Below are 18,363 nucleotides of genomic sequence, written 5' to 3' on the forward strand. Positions count from 1 at the left end.
AAGAAAAAACCCCAGAGAACCAGCTAAGTGATCAGGAGAGTCTCAGCCTCCAGGAAAAAGACTTTAGAATGTTGATGCTGAAGATGATGCAAGACATTGGAAATAAACTGGAGGCAAAGATGGATAACTTACAGGAAACACCGAGCAAAGAGATACAAGATATCAAACGTAAACAAGAAGAGATGCAAAATACAATAACTGAAATAAAAAAAAATTCACTAGAAGTAGCTAACAGCAGAATACAGGAGGCAGAAGAACAAATAAGTGAGGTGGAGGACAGATTAGTGGAAACTACGGATGCAGAACAGAAAAGAGAAAAAAGATTGAAAACAAATGAAGAGAGTCTCAGAGAACTCTGGGACAATGTTAAATGCACCAACATCCGCATTATAGGGGTGCCAGAAGGAGAAGAGAGAAAGAAGGGGGCAGAAAAAAATATTTGAAGAGATAATAGCTAAAACCTTCCCTAACATGGGAAAGGAACTACTCACTCAAATCCAGGAAGTACAACGAGTACCATATAAAATAAATGCAAGGAGGAATACCCTGAGACACATATTAATCAAACTGACCAAAATTAAAGACAAAGAGAAAATATTGAAAGCAGCCAGGGAAAAGAAACAAATAACCCAATAAGGTTATCAGCAGATTTTTCAGCAGAAACTCTGCAGCCCAGAAGGGAGTGGCATGATATACTTAACGTGATGAAAGGAAAACACCTCCAACCAAGATTCCTTTACCCAGCAAGGCTCTCATTCAGATTTGAAGGAGAAATCAAAAGCTTCACAGAGAAGTAAAAGCTAAGAGAATTCAGCAACACTAAACCTGCTTTACAACAAATACTAAAGGAACCTCTCTAGGCAGAAAAGAAAAGGACACAACCAGAAACAAAAAGATCTCAAATGACAAGGCTCACCAGTAAAGGTATATACACAGTAAAGATACGAAACCATCCACACACAATTATGCCCCCAAAATCAGAAATTGTGAGAAGAGGAGGGTACAAATGCAAGACACTGGAGATGCACTTATAAGTAAGAGACCAACAACTTAAAATAATCTCATGTATGTATATATGTATATATATAGATTCTCATATCAAAACTTCAGAATAACTGCAAACCAAAAATCTACAATCGATACACACACAAATAAGAAAAATCAAGTCAAACTAAAGATAGGCATCAAATGACAAGAGGAGAGCACAAGAGAAGAAGGGAAGAAGAAAGAGCAACAAAAATAAATCCAAAGCAATTAATAAAATGGCAATAAGCACACACATATCAATAATTACCTTAAATGTTAATGGACTAAACGCCCCAACCAAAAGACATAGACTGGCTGCATGGATACAAAAACAAGACCCATATATATGCTGTCTTCAAGAGACCCACTTCACTTCTAGGGACACATACAAGTTGGAAGTGAGAGGATGGAAGAAAATATTCCATGCAAACGGGAATCAAAAGAAAGCTGGAGTAGCAGTGCTCATATCAGACAAAATAGACTTTAAAATGAAGAATAGTTCAAGGGACAAGGAAGGTCACTACCTAATGATCAAAGGATCAATCCAAGAAGATATAACAATTTTAAATATCTATGCACCCAACACAGGTTCACCACAATATATAAGGCAACTGCTAACAACCTTAAAAACACAAATCAACAATAACACAATCATAGTGGGGGACTTTAACACCCCACTAACAGCAATGGACAGTTCATTCAGAAAGAAAATCAATAAGGAAACACAGGCCCTGAATGAGGCATTAGACCCAAAGGACTTAATAGATGTTCAGAGGACATTCCATCCAAAAGCAACAGAATACACATTCTTCTCAAGTGCACGTGGAACATTCTCTAAGATTGATCACATCCTGAGCTTCAAATCCAGCCTTGGTAACTTTAAGAAAATTGAAATCACGTCAAGCATCTTTTCCGACCACAACGCTATACGAGTGGACATCAACAACAAGAAAAAAACTGCAAAAAACACAAACACGTGGAGACTCAACAACATGCTACTAAACAACCAATGGATCACTGAAGAAATCAAAGAAGAAATTAAAAAATACCTAGAAGCAAATGACAACAAAGATACGACACTCCAAAACCTATGGGATGCAACAAAAGCTGTTCTAAGAGGAAAGTTTATAGCAATACAAGCCCACCTGAGGAAACAAGAAAAGGCTCAAATAAGCAAGCTAACTTTATGTCTAAACCAGCTTGAGAGAGAAGAACTGACAAGACCTAAGGAAAGTAGAAGGAAAGAAATCATAAAGATCAGAGCAGAAATCAATGAAATAGAAACAAAGAAAACCATAGAAAAGATCAGTGAAACAAAAATCTGGTTTTTTGAAAAGATCAACAAAATTGATAAACCCTTAGCCAGACTTATCAAGAAAACAAGAGAGAGGACTCAAATCAGTAAAATTAGAAATGAAAAAGGAGAAGTAACAACGGACACCACAGAAATACAAAGGATCATAAGAGACTATCATATGCAACTATACACCAATAAAATGGAAAACCTAGAAGAAATGGACAAATTCTTAGAAAAGTACAATCTTCCAAGACTAAACCAAGACGAAATAGAAAAGATGAATGGATCCATCACAAGAACTGAAATTGAAAGTGTGATTTAGGAGTTCCCGCTGTGGCGCAGTGGTTAATGAATCTGACTAGGGACCATGAGGTTGCGGGTTCGGTCCCTGCCCTTGCTCAGTGGGTTAACGATCCGGCGTTGCCGTGAGCTGTGGTGTAGGTTGCAGATGCGGCTCGGATCCACCGTTGCTGTGTCTCTGGCGTAGGCTGGTGACTACAGCTCCGATTCGACCCCTAGCCTGGGAACCTCCATATGCCATGGGAGTGGCCCAAAGAAATAGCAAAAAAAAGACAAAAAAAAAAAAAAAAAAAGAAAGTGTGATTTAAAAACTTCCAACAAACAAAAGTCAAGGACCAGATGGCTTCACAGGCGAATTCTATCAAACATGTAGGGAAGAGCTAACACCTCTCCTTCTGAAACTATTCCAAAAAATTGTAGAGGAAGGGACAGACTCTTTCAAACTCATTCTATGAGGCCACCCACCATCACCCTGATACCAAAACCAGACAAAGATACCACACAAAAGAGAAAACTACAGGTCAATTTCACTGATGAACATAGATACAAAAATCCTCAACAAACTACTAGCAAACCGAATCCAACAGTACATTAAAAGGATTGTACATCATGATCAAATAGCATTTATCCCAGGGATGCAAGAGATCTTCAATATCCACAAATCCATCAGTGTGATACACCACATTAACAAACTGAAGAATGAAAACCATATGATCCTCTCAATAGATGCAGAAAAAGCCTTTGACAAAATCCAACACCCATTTCTGATAAAAACCCTTCAGAAAGTGGGAATAGAGGGAACCTACCTCAACATGATAAAGGCCATATATGACAAACCCACAGCTAACATCATGCTCAATGGTGAAAAACTGAAAGAATTCCCGCTGAGATCAGTAACAAGACAAGGATGTCTGCTCTCGCCACTACTCTTCAATATAGTTTTGGAAGTCCTAGCCACAGCAATCAGAGAAGTAAAAGAAATAAAAGGATTCCAAATTGGAAAGGAAGAAGTAAAACTATCACTATTTGCAGATGACATGATACTATACCTAGAAAATCCCAAATTCTCTACCAGAAAACTGTTAGAGCTCATCAATGAATTTGGCAATGTCACAGAATACAAAATTAATACACAGAAATCAACTGCATTTCTATAGATTAACAATGAAAGATCAGAAAGATAAATTAGGGAAATTATCCTGTTTACCATCGCATCCAAAAGAATAAATACCTAGGAATAAACCTACCTAAAGAGACAAAAGACCTGTACTCTGAAAACTATAAGACACAAACAGGTGGAAGACATACTATACTCCTGGATTGGAAGAGTCTATATCATCAAAATGACTATACTGCCCAAGGGAATCTACAGATTCAATGCAATCCCTATCAAATTACCAAGGACATTTTTCACAAAACTAGAACAAAATATTTTAAAGTTTGTTTGGAAGCACAAAAGACTCAGTCTAGCCAAAGACATCCTGAAAAAGAAAAATGGAGCTGGAGAAATCAGGCTCCCTGACCTCAGACTATACTATAGAGCAACAGTCATCAAAACTGTATAGTACTGGCACAAAGACAGAAATATAGGTCAATGGGACAGGATAGAAAGCCCAAAATTAAACCCAAGCACCTACAATCGACTAATCTGTGACAAAGGAGGCAAGAATACACAATGGAAAAAGGACAGTCCCTTCAATAAGTGGTGCTGGGAAAATTGGACAGCCACATGGAAAAGAATGAAATTAGAACAACTCCTAACACCATACACAAAAATAAACTCAAAATGGATTAAAGACCTAGATATAGGACCAGACACTATAAAACTCTTAGAGGAAAACATAGGACAAACACTCTCCAACATAAACCAAAGCAGTATCTTCTCAGAGCCACCTCTTAGAGTAATGACAATAAAAACAAAAATAAACAAATGGGACTTGGAAATCCTGTGAAACCAGATTGTTATGATCATTATACAACTACAGATGTGATAAATTCATTTGAGTAATTAAAAAAAAATGAAGGGCCTTAAGTGACAGAGTATAGATTCCACACGAAAGGGACTGGAGCAGTTAGAGATTAGTATAAAAAAGGGTTGTGATAACCCAAGTGTTCATCAGTAGATGACTGACTTAAGGAGATGTGGTACTTATACACAAAGGAATACTATGCAGCCAAGAAAGAGAATGAAATATTGCAGCAACACGGATGGACCTAGAGACTATTTGTTATACTTAATGAAAAAGTCAGAGAATGACAAGTGTTACTATATGGTAACACTTAAATGTGGGATCTAAAAAACAGTGCAAATGATTCTCTATACTAAACAGAAGCAGACTCATAGACAAAGAAAACCAATTTATGGTTACCAAAGGGAAGAAGAAGAGAGAGACAAATTGGGGAATAGATTGACAGATACAAACTACTGTACATAAATAATAAAGATTTACTGTATAGCACAGGGAATTACACCCAAAATCTTATAATAACCTTTAATGAAATATAATCTGGAAAAAAAAATCTGAATCACTGTGCTATACACCTGAATCTAATGCCAATGTATTATAAGTCAAAAAAAATTTTTTAAGTTGTGATAATGGAGTTCCCGTCGTGGCTCAGTGGTTAACGAATCTGACTAGGAACCATGAGGTTGCGGGTTCGATCCCTGGCCTTGCTCAGTGGGTTAAGGATCTGGCAGTGCTGTGAGGTGTGGTGTAGGTTGCAAACTCGGCTCAGATCCTGCGTTGCTGTGGCTCTGGTGTAGGCTGGCGGCTACAGCTCCGATTGGACCCCTAGCCTGGGAACCTCCATATGCCATGGGAGTGGCCCTAGAAAAGGCAAAAAGACAAAAAATAAATAAAGTTGTGATAATGAGAAACAAAACAAAACAAACAAAAAATCAAATGGGACTTAATTAAACTTAAAAGTTTCTGCACAGCAAAGGAAACCCTAAACAAAACAAAAAGACAACCCACAGAATGGGAGAAAACTTTTGCAAATGAATTGACTGACAAGGGATTAATCTCCAAAGTTTATAAATACCTTCTGCAGCTCAATACAAAAAACAAACAAAAAACAAACAAACAAAAAAAACAACCCCATCAAAAAAATGGGCAGACGATCTAAACAGACAGTTCTCCAAGAATGTAAATCGGTACAACCACTGTGGAAAACAGTATGGAGATTCCTCAGAAAACTAAAAATAGAACTACCATTTGATCCAGCAATCCCACTCCTGGCATCTATCCAGAGAAAACCATGACTTGAAAAGATGCATGTACTCCAATGTTCATTGCAGCATTATTTTCAATAGCCAAGACATGGAAAAAACCTAAATGCCCATGGACAGAGGAGTGGATAAAGAAGATATGGTACATATACACAATCGAATGTTACTCAACTATTGAAAGGAACGAAATAACGGCATTTTTAGCAACATGGATGGACCTAGAAATTATCATGCTAAGTGAAGTCAGTCAGAGAATTAGACACTAACATCAAATGCTATCGCTTACATGTGGAATCTAAAAAAAGGACACAATGAACTTTAGAGAGTAGATACTGACTTACAGACTTTGAAAAACTTAACAGTTTCCAGAGTTCCTGTCATGGCTCAGTGTTCAACGAATCTGACTAGGAACCATGAGGTTGTGGGTTCAATCCCTGGCCTTGCTCAGTGGGTTAAGGATCTGGTGTTGCTGTGAGCTGTGGTGTAGGCTGCAGATGGGGCTCAGATCTGGCGTTGCTGTGGCTGATGTGTAGCCCAGTACCTACAGCTCCGATTGGACCCCTAGCCTGGGAATCTCCATATGTTGCGGGTGCGGCCATAGAAAAAAAAAAGACAAAAAAAAAAGAAAAACTTATGGTTTTCAAATGGGGCAGGTTGGGGGGGTGAGGGAATGCTCTGTGGGTTTGGAATGGAAATGCTATAAAACTGGATTGTGATGATCGTTGTACAACTATACATATAATAAAATTCATTGAGAATTTAAAAAAAGATATTCAATATTTTCTGTTGGTTTTTTCATGTATAACTGAAATATTTTAGGAAGAATGCAATATAGATGCATTGAAATGTCGATATTTAGTATTTGAAACAAAGACTCTGGTTCAATCTCAACTTCTCCACATACAGGCTATCATCCGGGGAAAAGTTACTTTGCCAATACATGTTTCAGTTTCCTTTGAATTAGTTACTCGGAACACCTGCCTCATAGGATTGTGATGAGGATAAGAAAATGAGTTAATGCATTTAAAGCACCTGAAATTATGCTTGGCAATGGTGGTGGTTTATATTACGTGTCAACTTGGCTAGGCTATGGTGCCTAGTTGTTTGGTCAAATACTAGTCTAGCTGTTGCTGTGAAGGTGTATGGGGATGGGATTAACATTTACAATCACTAACCTTCAAATAAAGTATGTTGACCTCTATAGTCTTAGCCAATTAGTTTAAGGCCTTAAAAACAGAAACTGAGGTTTTCCAGAGAAAAAAAAGAATTTTATCTTAAGGCCGGGGCATAAAAATCCTGTCTGAGTTCCCATCCTTCTGTCCTGCCTTGCAGATTTTAGAGTCTAGGCTGCACCATCATCTCTTACATGAACCTGCTGGCCTGTCTTATGGATTTCAGACTCACCAGCTTCCACAATTATGTGACTCAATCCCTTAATATAAATCTCTCTCTCTCTCTCTCTCTCTCTCTCTCTCTCTCTCTCTATATATATATATATATAAAACCTGTGGTTCTGTTTCTCTATAGAACCTTGACTGGTACAGCAGATTGGCCTTCAGATATTCTCTGTTTTCCTCTGGCCCATATTAGCACAACATAATGGTAAATGTTTTGGCAATAATTAACCTCCATGTTTTCTTTTTTGCCTTTACTGGATGTGGCCTTTACTGTATTAACCTTTGCAAATTCTTCTGTAGTTTGAAATTGGATGTTCTCTAGAAAATATATAGAATGTTTTCCTATGTACAAAGAGGTTGGAATTTGAGTTTGAATTACGGCAGTTAAGATGAAGTAAAAAGTAATGAAATATTTAAAATGTGATGTTAAATTAATGAGTGACAAGTAAACATGCTTATGGCAAGGTGTAAACGTGTACTCTGTGGCCGCTAGAGGGCATGCAACATCTGCCACAATTTTTTTTTTTTTTAAACCAAGGTTTTTTGATTGTGGAAGAAATCACATTTTGTCTGAGAAATAAGAAAATGGAGTCCCACTCATATTTAAAACAGTATCATAGAAATATAAATATGTAAGCTTAATAAAAATTAGTTGATTTCACTCAAAAGTTACTTTTCTGCAAATTTCAACATGCAGTTTTTTTCCCCCAAGGTAAGAGTTTTAAACGTAGGAATGCATTTGACTCTGTCAATAAGTAAATAAATAAAACTGGATTTTCAGTTTCTTAAAGATAGAAATAACACTCATTTATCCTTGAATCCTTAATATGTTTACTGTTACATTTATGAGCACAGTTTTTTTATTATAAAATTCAGGTTTATATTAAAAACCAACATTAGTTACTTTAACAGGTATATAGCGCAATGCCATATATATCACTTTGCTATATAGATTATTAGGTGATAGTATCAGTCAAATCATATTCTGTAGGAGATAGAAGCCAAGTGACAGCTTGTGGTACGTCAGAGTTTAAGTCCCACCTGTCTAGTGCTATTTCCTCCAACTCCTGTTGGCTGTTTGGGAAACCTCTAGGATCTTCTGCTGCTAAAACCCCATGCCCATTTCTTCTTCCAAGCATTGGGTACTTTGCCCTCATATTTTTTCTTTCCCAAATCCCTAGGGGCATCTCTTATTTTCCTTTTCACAGACTATTACCTACTCCATTCCTTGAAAATGTGTCTTTTTCAAGGAAAGTTTTGTCCAGATATATGCCCAAGAGTGGGATTGCTGGGTTATATGGTAGTTCTATGTATACAGTTTTCTAAAATGTTACCCAGGACAGACTAAGTGCCTTTCCCTGACCTACTGTTTCCCCCAAATCATCTCTTTCTTTTTAAAAATCTTCGTTTAATCTCAGAGAATCCTTGAGTTTTTCTTCTGTAGACATTGACACATACAGACTCCATTCATTGCTAGGTCTGATGTAGTTTCATGCCTCATACATTGTAAATGTAGACTCAATGGTTATTTCTTCTTTTGTTTCATTAGGTCAAAGAGTTATGAAGGCCTATAAATATTTCCTTGGAAAATTATTTGTATTCATCACTTTTCCTCTATTTTTACAGCCACCTTTTTAGTCAATCTCTCATGGCTTTGCATCTCAACTACTACAACACTTTCTTAATTGACATCTCTTACCATTTCCATGTTTTAATCTCCTATAAAGCTGCTCCTATAAATAATTAATATTATTTTTAAAAATTTCATTATGTTACTCTCAAGCAAATACATCTATAGTGATTTCTTACTGCCACAGAAATGTGAAAATCCTCTGTCTGATAGGTAAGCTCTCCAGAATACGATCCCATCTAATATATCAGAGCTTATTTCCCTTGACTCCCCAACATACATCCTTTTTCCTAATGAGTCAACCATTTTGTCATGACAAAAAGGTGACTTTCACATCACAACAACTTTAGGCCTTCTAATGTTCATATATTTTAACATTTAGCTTCTCTAGAGTGAGCATGCTCTTGTTATTTTATTTTCAATGCTTTCCATCAAGCCAGCTCCAACTATAAAGTTCATTTGGTCTACTGTGTGATTTAAAGCCAGCGTTCCCTTTTTATTTTCTGTTTAGATGACGTATGTGGGCTATTAAAGTCCCCTATGATGATTATGTTACTATTAACTTCCCCATTTATGTCTGCTAATATTTGCTGTATACGTCAGGTACACATATATTTACAATTTTTGATTCTTCTTGTTGGCTTGATCCATCTTATATAAAGTCCTTCTTTCTCTCTTGTTACAGTCTTTGTTTTACTGTCTATTTTGTCTGGCAGAAGTATTGCTACTCGGCTCTCTTTTAATTTACATTTTCATGGAACACATTTTCCCATACCCTAATTTTCATTCTATGTGTCTTCAGATCTGAAATGTCTTATAGCAGTATATAGATGTGTCTTATTTTCTTTTGGTTTATTTTTGTTTGTTTTTATCCATTCAACCACTCTAAGTCCTTTGATAGGACATTTAGTCCATTTACATTTAAGTAATCATTGTTAGGAATGTACTCATTCCCATATTGTAAGTTCTTTTATAGTTGTTTTTGGCATTTTTTTTGTTCCTTTCTTCACTCCAATTAAAAGTCAGAGATTATCAAATCAGAATAAAAAATATCCAAACCTATAAAACTTCTTAAACATAAAGACACAAATAGATTAAAAATAGTAACATGAATAAAGATATATAATACTAACTAAAATAAATCTGGAGTGGCTAAATTAACACCAGAAAATGGAGTTTTTAGAGAAAATAGTATTACCAGGAATAAACTAGGTCAATTCACAATGATATGAACTTCAAGAGGACTTAATAATCCTAAATGTTTGTATGCTAATAATAGGGTTTCAAAACATATAAATCAGAAACTGACTGAACTGCAAGGAGAAACAGACAAATCCAGCTATAGTCATATCTGTCAACACCTCTTTATAAATAATTGATAGAACACGGGTATAGAAAACCAGTATATTTAGATAGTTGCAAGTGACATGAAACATTTAAAAATATGGTCCATGATCTAAACTATAAAACAAGTCTCAATAAATATTAAATGATTTTAATGTTCTTTTTTATATAAAGTATATTAACACATTGGAAATAAATTAGATAGCAGTGACAGAAATACATAAGAGAAAATGCCTAATTTTGGAAACAATAACAACTCATACATTCAATCACTGCAAAGAGGTAACAAAATGGTTTGAATTAGAAAGGAAGCATTAAAACTGTCTTTATTTGCAGATCACATGATTGTGTATAAAATCATAAAGAATCTGTGGTGGAATATATGCTCAATAGGCAAAAATAATGTGTATTTCATTAGAATAACAAAGAACAACTGGAAACTAATTTTTTTAAAGTTCAATGGAAATAGCATTAAATATATGGAATACTTAGAGATAGGTCTGAAAAATCATGGAAACCCCTGTACACTAAAATTTACAAAACTTGTTGAAAGACCTTTAAAGAGACCTAAATAAATGGAAATATACACTAAGCTTATGAAAAAGGAGACCCAATATTTCTAAAATAAAAATCCCCTCATATTGATCTTTAGATAGTGAAATCCCATTCAAAATATCAGCAGACATTTTATAGAAATTGACAAGTGGATTCTAAAATTCACAGGAGAATGAAAAAGACCTAGAAGAGACAAACCACTGTGAAAGAGAAGAATAAACCTGGATGAGTTTCATTCTCTGACTTTAAGACTTATTATAATGGGAGTTCCTGTCGTGGCGCAGTGGTTAACGAATCCGACTAGGAACCATGAGGTTGCGGGTTCAGTCCCTGCCCTTGCTCAGTGGGTTAACGATCCGGCGTTGCTGTGAGCTGTGGTGTAGGTTGCAGACGTGGCTCGGATCCCGCGTTGCTGTGGCTCTGGTGTAGGCCGGTGGCTATAGCTCCGATTCAACCCCTAGCCTGGGAACCTTCATATGCCGCGGGAGCAGCCCAAGAAATAGCAACAACAACAACAACAACCAAAAGACAAAAGACAAAAAAAAAAAAAAAAAGACATTATAATGCCATATAATCAAAATAATTAGGTATTGGAATAAAGGTAAGCAAATAGATATAGAACAGAACAGCCAGAAATAGGCCCTATTTATGATCACCTATATATGATCAAGTCATTATCTAGTCTCCAAGTTGCATTAGCGTGCAGTGAAAAAAATAGCAATCTTTTCAACAAAATTTTCTAGAACAATCAGAATTCTAACCGCCCTCCCCCCCAGAAAACCCCACGCTTTGATCCTTACCTTGAACCATACAGAGACAACAGTTTAAAATGTATTAGTGATTTAAAAGTAAAAGCAAAAATTATAAAATATCAGTAAGAGTAGATTTTTGTGGCCCTGAATTAGATACAGATTTCCTAGATATAACATGAAATGCACGATTCACAAAGGAAAAAAGTGGAGAAACTAGATCTCATCAAAAATAAAAACTTTTCTTCAAAAGACATGGTTGAAGGAGTGAAAAAACAAGTAACAGACTGTGAGAAAATACTTACAAAGCATATTGCTGACAAAGGACTAAAATCCCAAAGTACCCAAATATATAGAAAACCTGTCAAAATGCAAAAATAAGAAAACTGCCATTTGCAGCAACATGGATGAAACTAGAGACTCTCATACTGACTAAAGTAAGTCAGAAAGAAAAGGACAAATACCATATGATATCACTTATATCTGGAATATAGTATACAGCACAAATGAACCTTTCCACAGAAAAGAAAATCATGGACTTGGAGAACAGACTTGTGATTGCCAAGGGGGACAGGGAGGGAGTGGGATGGATGGGGAGCTTGGGGTTAATAGATGCAGACTATTGCCTTTGGAATGGATTAGCGATGAGATCCTGCTGTGTAGCCCTGGGAATTATGTCACTTACGATGGAGCATGATAATGTGAGAAAAAAGAATGCATGCATGTATGTGTAACTGGGTCACCATACTGTACAATAGGAAAAAAAACAATGTATTGAGCAAATAAAAAAGAAGTTTTCATAAACTAAAAAAAAAAAAAAAAAAGAAAGAAAATAATCCAATCTCTAAAGGTGTGTGAATGACCTAAACAAATACTTCACCAAAGATACATCTATACAATGAAAAGTGTAATAGATGCTCAACAGTATTAGTTGAGCACAGGAAAAGATGTTCAACTTCATTAGTTATTGTTGAAACAAATTAAAATCTCAGTGTGATACTACACATTACTACCCCATGTAAGGCAGGTTTTCTCTGCATCACTGGTCTTACGGCCAGGATAAGTCTTTGTTGTTGGGGCCTGTGTTATGTATTGCAAGGTTCAGCAACATCCCTGGCCTCTAGACTCCAGGAGCACACTTTCCCTCCAACCTTCTCCAGGGACTGACAAGTGTTCCCTGTGAGACAAAACTGCCCCAGGTTAAGAGTAATTGGCCTACACATGGCAACCACTTCCAGTATGTTCTCGCCATTCTTAGCCATATCCCACTCTCCCCTGCTCTATACTACTGTCCAATTTATCATCTTAAAATGAAATCTGATTACGTCCAGAACTGTTCCTTTAAGATCTGGTGCTCTACTGCCTTTTAGGAAAAAGCTATATTCCCCACAGGTCTTGTGTTTTTATGTTTGTTTGCTTATTTATTTGCTTATCATCTTCTCCCTATCTTTTCTCATACATAGACTCTGGGTTGCTGTAAGTCAGAGCTCCTGGCTGAATATGCTGCATCCTTATGAATTTGGGCACAGTGCTTCTTCCACAAGGAATGCTGTCTTGTCCACTTTATCCACTCTCATTGAGCAGAAATCTGTTCACCTGAAATCCTGCAATACACACAGTACATCTTCTCTGTGAAAACCTTAGACACCACAAAGCAGTATTATGTTCAGGTTCTTAGTGTACAACCATCAGAAAACAGATAAAAAAATTAAGCGTGTTATTACCATGAAGGTCTAAGTGAAAGTGTAAATTTGTGAGCTCTCTGGAAGTAAGCAGAGTTTTATATGTTATTTGTAGATAAGGGGTACTAAGATTAGTTAATTGTTCTCACAAAAAAGATGTCCTCTGAGAGTAAGCAAATCCACTGAGTGGTCCTGGATTTTTAAACACAGTAATTTAGGGAGTTCCTGTCATGGCTCAGCAGTTAACGAACCCAACTAGCATCCATGAAGACACGGGTTCCATTCCTGGCCTTGCTCAGTGGGTTAAGAATCCAACATTGCTGTGAACTGTGGTGTAGGTCGCAGATGTGGCTCAGATCCTGCATTGCTGTAGCTCTGGTACAGGCTGGCAGCTACAGATCTGATTCGACCCCTAGCCTGGGGACCTCCATATGTCGCAGGTGCGGCCCTAAAAAGACTAAATAAATAAATACAGCAATTTAAGTCCTAGGCTTGTAATTCTTTGTCATCTATGAGTTATAGAAATGTGTTAACTCTCCAAGTTATTAGCATCATATGACGAGTTTCCATAGCACATACTTTTCATACTTTGATTATTGACAGTATTTTAATACTACATTTTTCATACATTCTTGTCCACCCAATTCAGTTATGAATTCATCAAAAGCAAAGCCTGTATCTAATTTATGTTTCATCCTCAAGGTAGTATACCCCTACCCACGTAAGGTCATGTAGCAGGCTCACTGCTCTAGGCAAGGCAGTCACTGATGGCTAAAACCCAATGTGCCCTAGTGAAGAGCTGCAGGCATTAGAGGAAAGGGAGACTTTCTCCAAATTGTGAAAAGGCACTAACAGGCTACCTGCAGTGCTGCTGTGATGTCTAGTATATCTCATGGTAGTTACTCAAATAAAGCTTATTTAAATTCAGATTCCTATCTTTTTTTTTTTTTTTTTTTTTGGCCATTTCTTGGGCCACTCCCACGGCATATGGAGGTTCCCAGGCTAGGGGTCTAACCGGAGCTACAGCTGCCAGCCTATGCCAGAGCCATAGCAACGCGGGCTCCCAGCTGTGTCTGCGACCTACACCACAGCTCACAGCAACGCCGGATCCTTAACCCACTGAGCAAGGCCAGGGATCGAACCCGCAACCTCATGGTTCCTAGTCAGATTCATTAACCACTGTGCCACGATGGGAACTCCTCAACTCCTCAGATTCCTTTCTTAGATGAGGCAAAGATTCAGAGCTCTGTCCAGAACATCATGATCTAAAGTGATAGAAAATTTAAAACAGATATAAAAATGTATATTGATATTCAAAGTCAGGCAAGGAAAGAGATCAGTCAGGAAGGCAAACTGGATGAAAAATCAGGGCACATTAGAGAGGCACTTAAGTACAGAAAGGTGACAATGCTGATCGTAATACTAGTCCAAATTAATTAACTTTATCTGTTGGATATTCACGTTTAGTAAAATGAAGAGAAACAAACACGTCTGACTTCAAATACTTAATACAAAGAACTGCATAAAATACTTTCTTAGGAACACAGTGATATCAATTAATGAAAGTTAACCTATAAAAAGAAACCTTAAAAAAAACCACTTATTTTTTTAAAGAGATGAATAACGTAAAGATAAAATAGATGTGAAAATTTTCATTTAACCCCAACCCTTAAAAAGGAAATAATACAGGTTTAGACCAAATGTATGTTTTGGCAAAGTTCAAATTTTAGCGAAATCTGATAATGACCAAGTATTTTATGCATTTGCAAAGTCAACTGGCTAAGAATCAAAATAAATTTTCATTTTGAAATTGGAAAAGTCTATATAGTGAGGCTTCCTCTTACCAGACATCATTCAGGTCATTGAAAAAAGGTTTCATAAACATGAAAAGTGTAATAGTATTTTGACAAATTCTGGGAAGAGCGAGGAAACGCTAGGTCATCCAAATCCTAGAAAGGATTATTCTTTTAAATTTTTTTTCCACAAGATGATATAGGGTTTTCTAAAGGATGTTTTTTGCATAGAGAATCTCTGGTTATATTCCATGCATCTTAGGTTACATTCCATATAAACTAAATTTTGAGTGGGTACTTGTATTTCCATGTTTGATAACAAGAATAGCCACCAGATACGTGAATATCTGTTACTTGCGTATTAATGAGGATCTTAGCAAGAAATAAATGTCACACAAACAGTAAAGAAAAGAGGAGAGTGCATCTAAAGAAAAAATGAAAGATTTAGAATACTCGTTTAGAATTATAAAAGATACATATTAGAACTTAATTGTATTTTTCTTGTGTTTACGATGTTACATTTTAAACTGTTTCAATAGATAATTCTGCTTTTCCTTTACCACAGCTATCTAGTAGTTTATGAGATCAACCATTTTTAGCCTAAAATAAAGTTGTAAATATAGAGAAGAATGTCTATCTTTTTCTTTTCTAGCTAAGCAGCAATGAGGGGAAGAACAAGAAACATATTTATATAGAAAAGGCAGTAATTTTTATTTATTTTATTTTTATTTTTTATTTTTGGTCTTTTTGCCTTTTCTAGGGCTGCTCCCACGGCATATGGAGGTTCCCAGGCTAGGGATCAATTGGAGCTGTAGCCGCTGGCCTATCCAATTGGATCTGAGCCCTGTCTGCAACCTACATCACAGCTCACGGCAACGCCGGATCCTTAACCCACTGAGTGAGGCCAGGGATCAAACCCGCAACCTCATGGTTCCTAGTCAGATTCGTTAACCACTGAGCCATGATGGGAACTTCAAAAAGGTAGTAATTTTTAGACTGGCAAAGATATTAGGATCCTTTTACTGAGATTTCATAGAAATTAAAAATTTTAACACTTTAGAAAATTATTTTATGACAACTATGAAAGTTAGCTCAGCAGAACACACACACTGGGAGTCATGGGCTGCTTTAATCATTGGTCTTTAGTTTTCATGACTCACTTGATGTTTGGTTTATATAGATTATCACCTGGATTATATTTGGAGACTGAAATATTAATCATCATCTCTCATAGGCCTTGAGGTTTTTACCTAAAATATAACTTTAGAGTATGCAAACAAGTTTTAAATGAATGTAGAAATGGAGATATTGCTAAGCAGTAGTAAACTTTTACAAGTTCTTTTAAACTTTTATGTTTTGACTTGTCTTTTAAGGTTTTTATTTTTTCTATTATAGTTGATTTATAATGTTCTGTCAATTTCTGCTGTACAGCAAAGTGAGCCAGTCATACATATACATATATACATTCTTTGCCTTTCAAACTAAGAATTCCCACTGATACTGTACTAAACTCAGAAATTTGTAGTTCAAATAGTTTGTATCCAGCAGCAGCTATTTTAATACACTATCTCAGGTTCTGTGAATCTCAGTGACATGGAAACCTCAGCAATCAGCTACATATGTGTATGTGCCATTTTTTTTTTCTGCTTTGTAGGGCCACACCTGTGACATGTGGTGGTTCCCAGGCTAGGGGTCAAACTGGAGGTACAGCTACCAGCCTACATCACAGCCACAGCCACCATAGCCACAGACATGTGGGATCTGGGCTGCATCTGTGACCTACACCACAGTTCACAAAAACACTGTGTCCCCGACTCACTGAGCAAGACCAGGGATTGAACACGCATCATCATGGATACCAGTTGTATTCATTTGTGCTGTGCCACAATGGGAACTCCTATATGCCATTTTTGAGAGCCTATAACTATTGGTCTCAGGGACAGAATCAATTGACCTACATGTAGAGTCTCCCTGTCAACATGAAAAATATTACCTTCTCCCCAGTTCCTAGAGAAAAGACGAGAAAAATGATGCAAGGTATCCATTGTAAAGAACTACTTAAATTTACTTCAACCTTGTACGTATAATGCATGGTGAAACCCGCTAATCTTCTTGCAGAGTTCTAATCTATGATTTCTTTCTAGTTGGCTGTGAGATTTTATAAGTCTTAAGTGATATACAAGCATACCTCCTTTTACTGCACTTCACTTTACTGCGCTTCACAGACATTCTGTTTTTCACAAGTTGAAAGTTTGTGGCAACCCTATTGGTGCCATTTTTCCAACAACATTTATTCACTTCATGTCTCAGTGTCATGTTTTGCTAATTCTTGCAATTTTCAAACTTGCAGGAGTTCTTGTCATGGCTCAGTGCTTAATGAACCCGACTAGAATCATGAGGATGTGGGTTCGATCCCTGGCCTCGCTCAGTGGGTTAAGGATCTGACATTGCCTTGAGCTGTGGGGTAGGTCACAGCCACGGCTCGGATCCAACATTGCTGTGGCTGTGGCAAAGGCCAGTAGCTGCAGCTCTGATTCAACCCCTAGCCTGGGAACCTCCATATGCTGCAGATGCAGCCCTAAAAACACAAAAGACAAAAAAAAAAAAAAAAAACCCACAAACTTTTAAACTATTATTATAATTGTAATAGTGATCTGTAATCAGTGATCTTTGATGTTACTGCAATGACTTGTGGACAGCTCAGACAATGGCTAGCATTTTTAGCAATAAATGTTTTAACTAAGGTATGTTCATTGCTTTACATCAGCTGCTATACTACTTCTCATAACAGTTATATACTAAAAATGTACTTTAAAGAGTTTTTGTAGGTCGTAAATTATGACAAGATGCCCAAAGTTTGAATGAAATAATATGTGCACAGTACCATATGGGAAAATGCACTGAGGATGGTTTTATCGAACTTAGAACACGTGTTCTGCATTATTCATCAAGGGCCATTCTCCCCCTTAAGGACAGGATGTAGAAATTCTAAAAGGACACTGTTATTGGCATTGCTCAATGTTAGAACACCTATACTCCTAGATGGTTTTTGACTTGATCCCATGTTATCCTGTGGATGCTTGGAGCTACTCCATGGTAAATCACATCATAGCTTATTCAGAAGCGTTGAAAGATGCAACAATAAAAAAAAAAACAAAACTTTTACTCACAAGAGAATCATAATAGAACTTTAAAGAGAAATCGGAGTTAACAGTTTTAGCAGTAATAATATGTATTTATTAACATATGTATTTAATTCCTTAAGAGTATTTAATTCGTTTCAGCTTTTGATGATCCAATTATATAAAATTTCATGTATTATTTAAAGACTAAGTCCGAGTATGTTGTTTCTTTAAGTGAA

This window comes from Sus scrofa, chromosome 4 (genome assembly GCF_000003025.6).
Source record: "Sus scrofa isolate TJ Tabasco breed Duroc chromosome 4, Sscrofa11.1, whole genome shotgun sequence".
NCBI lineage: Eukaryota > Metazoa > Chordata > Mammalia > Artiodactyla > Suidae > Sus > Sus scrofa.